We start from the raw sequence: 7,359 nt of genomic DNA, 5'->3' as shown, positions 1-7,359 counted from the left end.
GTCTCCTTCCACTGTCTCTATTACTGTCTGTTATTTCCTTGTGTTCCTCTGTACTGATGTTTGCGGTATTACTTTTTTTCTTTTTTTTTTATCAATGTTTCTTTAAATGTTTTTGTTGTTCTCTTGTGTTCGTCTGCATTTCTACGTAACCAGTAATTTTTTTCTTCCTTTGTATTCATTTACATTCTACTTCACTACGGAGGTCTGTTCTTTTATGTTCTCTAGCATTTCTACGTAACTATTGAGGTGTGCTCTTCCTTAGGGTGCTTTTGTTTTCTACGTAACTGTTGGAGTTTGGTTTTCATGTGTGCTCTTTTGTCCTTCTACGTAACTGTCACTATTTTTTACCGTTGTGTTCCTTTGTATTCCACGTCATTATTCCTCCAGTGTGTTTCTCTTTATTATGAAACTACTAAGGTGTGTTTTCCTAGTGTGTTCCTTTGCACTATGTCGGGAAGAGGGATGAGGGGAGTGAGGGAGGGAGGGAGGAGAGGCAGCCGAGGTATTGAATCCAACACCCCGAAACGTTGCCTTGGCCTTCCCTGCACTTAACTACCGCCTCGCCTCCCTTCCTCCCTCCCTCCCTCTCTCTCTCCTTCCCTCCCACACCGCCGCCGCCGCCGCCACCTGAGTTGTGTGCACGATAATGTGAGTGTAAACGACTTTTCTACGATAATGTGGCTGTGCAAGGAAATGAAAATTTGGCTCATACACTTTTAGATGTACGTTTGTTATTCTGTTGTAGGCTACTACTATTACTGCTGCTGCTGCTGCTGCTGCTGTTGCTGCTGTTTGTGATATTGATACTGTTGCTGCTGCTGCTACTACTGCTATTTCTGTATTCCCTTCTTCTCCTCCTCCTCCATCTCTTTCTATTTTCCTTTCTCTTTTTCTTCCTCCTGCTCCTCTTCCTCCTCTTCCTTCTCTTCCTCTTCCTCCTCCTCTTCCTCCTCCTCCTCCTCCTCCTCCTCCTCCTCCTCCTCCTCCTCCTCCTCCTCCTCCTCCTCCTCCTCCTCCTCCTCCTCCTCTTCCTCCTCCTCCTACTCCTCTTCTTCCTCTTCCTCTTCCTCTTCCTCTTCCTCCTCCTCCTCCTCCTCCTCCTCCTCCTCCTCCTCCTCCTCCTCCTCCTCCTCCTCCTCCTCCTCCTCCTCCTACTACTACTACTACTACTACTACTACTACTACAGTACTAATAATAATACCACCACCACCACCACCACAACAATAAAATTTGTAACCTACCTTAAGAAAACTTGACCTATCATAATTCCTAATACTCGTGCCTAAAATTGGTTACGCTATATCCCGTAACCCAATCGAAGGTGAACTGGCTGGTCTGTGTTCCTTTGTCCCCCTCCGCCCTCCTCCCCACCTCCCACCTCCTTCTCACGGGTGACTTGCCACTGGGACGTACTGATAGAGAGACTGACAAGAAGTGACGCAGAATAAGAGGAGACAGAGTATCAGCGAGCACCGGACCGGCAGAAGAGCTTGGTTGGGTATTATAATTGTCAAAGCGTCAATTAGTTTAGATAAATAGATGAATGTTCCCCGATTATGGTCGCATTGCTGGCTACAACCAATCATGCTGTACTGGTAATTATTGTAATGGGCGGGACATTTCCATTACGGCAGAAGTAATGTTGATTTGCCGCGTCCTTGGCCATGCGCCGAGATCTCTCTGTGTGTTTGTGTGTGTGTGTGTCAGAGAGAGAGAGAGAGAGAGAGAGAGAGAGAGAGAGAGAGAGAGAGAGAGAGAGAGAGAGAGAGAGAGAGAGAGAGAGAATCAAAATCTACAACGGAAGGCAGAGTTTTACATTATCTTCAAAGGAACAGAATCATAACTTATCGAATCATCTCTCCATTACCCAATAACATTGTTGGCTAGAGGGGAGATTTTATTTGACAAAAGAAATATGTTTCTAAAATTATCGTTCTTTTATCATGCTGTCCAATTATTGATGACTTCAGAATCAGAACATAAGACAACAAGGGAAGCTAAAAGAGGCCATCATGCCTGCACGTGGCAGTCCCTGTGAACATCATGCCCATCTATATTTCCATCTATCACCCTTACTCATTACTTAATCTTTCAGAGTTCTCTAGTAACCGGGTACTTAAATCCTGATTATTTTGTCTTCCATTCATCTACCACTTCATTTTCGTCTGCAGTGTTGATTTTGCCTCGGTAAGGTCGTTTAGTGTTATTCAAATGAAGAAATGAGTGCCGTACTGTCATTAGGAAACAAAGGGTTACTATTTCAATGAATTTCTGTTCATTGCAGTTTTTATTTATTTATTTTTTTATTGTTTTGTTATTTATTTATTTCTTGGGAGAGTGGCTGGGCATTATCACAAGTCACTCTTTTTCAGTATTTTCAGTCGTTTGCCAGTTTTCATTCTTTTTTTTTATTCCTCATTTTTCTCATATTCCAGTCTGTTAATGTGTGTTCCCTTTTCTCTTTTTCTTAATTATTTTTTCTCCATCTCTCGTCTCGCCTACCTCAGTTTCCCCCTTTTTTTATTTATTTTTTTATTTTATTTCTACTGTTTTTTTTTTTTCTCATTATCATCGTCATCTATCTTTCTGTCAGCTGAGCCTTTTATTATTACGAGTATTATTATTATTTTTTGATTTTCACTTTTCTTTTTTGGTGTGTGTGTGTGTGTGTGTGTGTGTGTGTGTGTGTGTGTGTGTGTGTGTGTGTGTGTGTGTGTGTGTGTGTGTGTGTGTCTATCTATTTGCGTATTTCCATATTTATCTATTTATTTTTTTAATCTTCAACATTTTTTTCTTATTTCTTTGTGTCGATAACGTCCACAATATGCTCATCAGTTGCCGGGTATTTCCATAATTATTTTTTTCTATCTTTGTTTTCATTTCCAATATTATCATTATTATTATTATAACTTTCTTTTTATTTTCCTGCTTTTTTTTTTCTCCTCTGCCAGTATCATTTATTAGCGAAGCTTTCGGTTGCCATTATTACTACTATTATTATTACCTTTATCACTTTCCTTTTATTCAGCTTTCATATATTTTTATATCTTCAAAACTTTTTTTACAATCTTCATCTTTTATTTGTATTTTTTTATTTTTTATTTATTTATTTATTTATTTATTTATTTATTTTTTCGGTAGTAGCGCTCACCACCCGCATGTCTCTCTATCTATTCCCGGAAGTTTTCATTTGGCGAGTGTCAGCGTAACAGTTTGCCAATTATTAAAAGGGAAGCCGGCAGCCCATTCAGTGTGTCGCGCCCACCACACCAATCATCCACGTAATTAAACTAATGACACTCCGCTGACACTAAGCCGCGACCCGGACATCCAAACGGCACTCGAATTTACATACACACCAACCGTACATGACCTCCAACAAACCAATGCTGTAGTGAGAGAGAGAGAGAGAGAGAGAGAGAGAGAGAGAGAGAGAGAGAGAGAGAGAGAGAGAGAGAGAGAGAGAGAGAGAGAGAGAGAGAGAGAGAGAGAGAGACTATGTGTGTGTGTGTGTGTGTGTGTTTGGGTGACGTTTCAAGACGGCAACAAACAACAGTAACCGTTAAGTTAAATAGTGTAATTCAAAGATCAGTCTCAACTTCCATACCATGGGTGAAAGAAACCTAAATTGGTGATATTTTACAGAGATGTCAAATAACTTCAGTAAAATGTTCCAACTACTCCATTACTCCGTTTTGTTTTATAGCGTTGTTTAAAACTATACTCAACTTCTAAAATTATACTCTAAACTTATTTTTATCTATATACTGGGTTTGGCAATCCCACACGGGGTGACCCAGGCAAAGCACCACACACACACACACACACACACACACACACACACACACACACACACACACACACACACACACACACACACACACACACACACACACACACACACACACACACACACACACACACACACACACACACACACACACACACACACACACACACACACACACACACACACACACACACACACACACACACACACACACACACACACACACACACACACACACACACACACACACACACACACACACACACACACACACACACACACACACACACACACACACACACACACACACACACACACACACACACACACACACACACACACACACACACACACACACACACACACACACACACACACACACACACACACACACACACACACACACACACACACACACACACACACACACACACACACACACACACACACACACACACACACACACACACACACACACACACACACACACACACACACACACACACACACACACACACACACACACACACACACACACACACACACACACACACACACACACACACACACACACACACACACACACACACACACACACACACACACACACACACACACACACACACACACACACACACACACACACACACACACACACACACACACACACACACACACACACACACACACACACACACACACACACACACACACACACACACACACACACACACACACACACACACACACACACACACACACACACACACACACACACACACACACACACACACACACACACACACACACACACACACACACACACACACACACACACACACACACACACACACACACACACACACACACACACACACACACACACACACACACACACACACACACACACACACACACACACACACACACACACACAGTCCCGTCAGCCCTACTCCAAACTACAATATTTCATTTAAGTCTAAGGAGAAGCCAAACTAGTCACGGTTCACAAGGATGAGTTATTTTCCTTTCCCCTCCTGGCTTCCCTTCACCATTGGAAAAAAATAGATATACCTCTCTCTCTCTCTCTCTCTCTCTCTCTCTCTCTCTCTCTCTCTCTCTCTCTCTCTCTCTCTCTCTCTCTCTCTCTCTCTCTCTCTCTCTCTCTCTCTCTCTCTCTCTCTCTCTCTCTCTCTCTCTCTCTCTCTCTCTCTCTCTCTCTCTCTCTCTCTCTCTCTCTCTCTCTCTCTCTCTCTCTCTGCACTAGTAATGGCTGCCAATAATGGAGATGACTCAGTTTGATCTTAATGGAGTTGCACATTAAGGGAGTTTTCTTACTGCAGCAATTTACCTCCTTCCGTTGCCTTCCAGCTGCGTGGGCTTGTAAAGTAGTGGGAATTTGAGATAGGGTGTGTGTGTGTGTGTGTGTGTGTGTGTGTGTGTGTGTGTGTGTGTGTGTGTGTGTGTGTGTGTGTGTGTGTGTGTGTGTGTGTGTGTGTGTCCAGTGCAGGAAAGTGTTAGTGTTAAAATAAAGCACATACGAAATTAAGGGAAGCTGCAAGAAGCCAACAGGCCCACTCTTGGTGGTCTCTGTATGAAACATAGCTCCCTATCTCCTCCTATAACAACGAACAGGAATACGTTAATGCCAAAACAAATTATCTTATAAATTCCTTAGTGTAAATGTCAATAGCAAATAAAAAATAATAATAATAACGACTGAAATGATAAGTTAAGAATATGCATAGAAAACGAGATTCCGAGAGAAAGATAAGCACAAAGCAGTGAGAGAAAACGTATTTTTGTTGGAAATTAAAGAAAACGGAGTTTTGAGAGTAACTTGCACAAGTGGGCGTGGTCTTCACTTACCTGTGGGGAGCAGAGCCACAGCAGCCGCCACCGCCACCAGGGAGACCCACGAGCCGAACATGACGTGTCTGCCCGCCCAGAGGTCACACTGAAGTCACGGTGGTCACTCCCGCCGCCATTCACTCACGCCACGTACGTCACTTTTCGTTTCATTCACTTTTTTTTTCGATTTTTATGGTACTTTTCATTTTTTTTATGTATCTTTCATTACCTTTTTTTTTTCAGTTATATAGCCTTTTATCAGTTTTGTTATTTTTTTGTCTCGTTTTTCTTTTCTACTTTCTACTGTACTATTTTTTTTCAATTTGTTTGACTCACTTGCATATATTTTTTTTTTCACTTATTGTCTTTTTTTTTATACATTGTAATGTACATGGTGTGTTTTTTTCTTCACTTCTTGATGTATTTTTCTTGTTTTCTTAACACTTAAATGGTTGTTTCACTGTGAAAAAAGGAAAAAAATATGTTAATAATTGTAGATAAGTTTTTATTTCTTTAATATTTTGTCTTGTATATAAATAGAGAGAGAGAGAGAGAGAGAGAGAGAGAGAGAGAGAGAGAGAGAGAGAGAGAGAGAGAGAGAGAGAGAGAGAGAGAGAGAGAGAGAGGACACACCACCAAGACAGATACACAAATAAACCAACACACACACACACACACACACACACACACACACACACACACACACACACACACACACACACACACACACACACACACACACACACACACACACACACACACACACACACACACACGGACACTAAATACAATATGCGACAGTAACCACCGCTGGAGGAAGTATTTTAAGTAACGAGAAAGCTTAATAATCAGCTAATTAATATGTACGTTATTACCGGCCATTGAAATGTGTAGAAAAGTGCAAATGAATGCGATAATTAACGTGAAATATTAATGCGTAGTGTGCACGGGGGAGGAGGAGGATTGCGTGCGGCGCGGAGATTAGACACTGCACGCAAAGAGAGAGAGAGAGAGAGAGAGAGAGAGAGAGAGAGAGAGAGAGAGAGAGAGAGAGAGAGAGAGAGAGAGAGAGAGAGAGAGAGAGAGAGACGAAATCCGCTACTCAGCATAAAGAGTCTTCATTAATACATGAGTAATGAGTAGCGAGGAAGGAGACTAAAGGAAGCTCTCTCTCTCTCTCTCTCTCTCTCTCTCTCTCTCTCTCTCTCTCTCTCTCTCTCTCTCTCTCGCTGGTAATGAGAATATTATAATGGGCCTGGTAGGATTATTATTGTTGTTATTGTTACTGGTGGTGGTGGTGGTGGTGGTGGTAGTAGTGGTGGTACTGTTGTTGTTGTTCTTGTTCATGTCCCTGTACCGTTTGTTAATATTGTTCTTGTTTTGTTGTGGTTGTTCTTGTTGGTTTTGTTTTACTCGTTGTTATTCTTTCCTTTGTTGTTTTTGTTTTCTTATGGTGGGGTTGTTTGGTTGTTCTCTTTATTGTGTGTGTGTGTGTGTGTGTGTGTGTGGGATGGGAGGGTGGTGGTTGGGTGCGTGTTTGTGTGTGCGTGCGTGCGTGCCTGCTTATCTAGATGCGTGTGTTCCAGTGTGCATTCGTGCTAATCCCCAGCCAAGGTTAAGTTTCCGCACTGCATCTGCCAAGTTAGCACTACATAACTTAGCTAAGATGAGTACTGACCTCTTACTTGCCTTGTCCCAACTCACTCACTCACCCACT

The 7,359-nt window shown here is 42.1% G+C and overlaps 1 long non-coding RNA gene across 1 annotated transcript in view; it reads right to left on the bottom strand.

The window, feature by feature from the left end:
- Positions 1–5,200: 5,200 nt before the first annotated feature.
- The window catches only part of LOC135113236 (uncharacterized), a 50,138-nt gene continuing 47,979 nt past the window's right edge, over positions 5,201–7,359 (bottom strand). Inside the window, exon 2 of the long non-coding RNA XR_010274766.1 lies at positions 5,201–6,102. This is a non-coding gene — a long non-coding RNA (uncharacterized LOC135113236). The remainder of the gene's footprint in view (positions 6,103–7,359) is intronic.

Source organism: Scylla paramamosain, chromosome 25 (assembly GCF_035594125.1).
Source record: "Scylla paramamosain isolate STU-SP2022 chromosome 25, ASM3559412v1, whole genome shotgun sequence".
In the NCBI taxonomy this organism is placed as follows: Eukaryota; Metazoa; Arthropoda; class Malacostraca; order Decapoda; family Portunidae; genus Scylla; species Scylla paramamosain.
The sequence above is the reverse complement of the archived record's forward strand: the minus strand, read 5'-3'. Positions and strand labels throughout refer to the sequence as shown.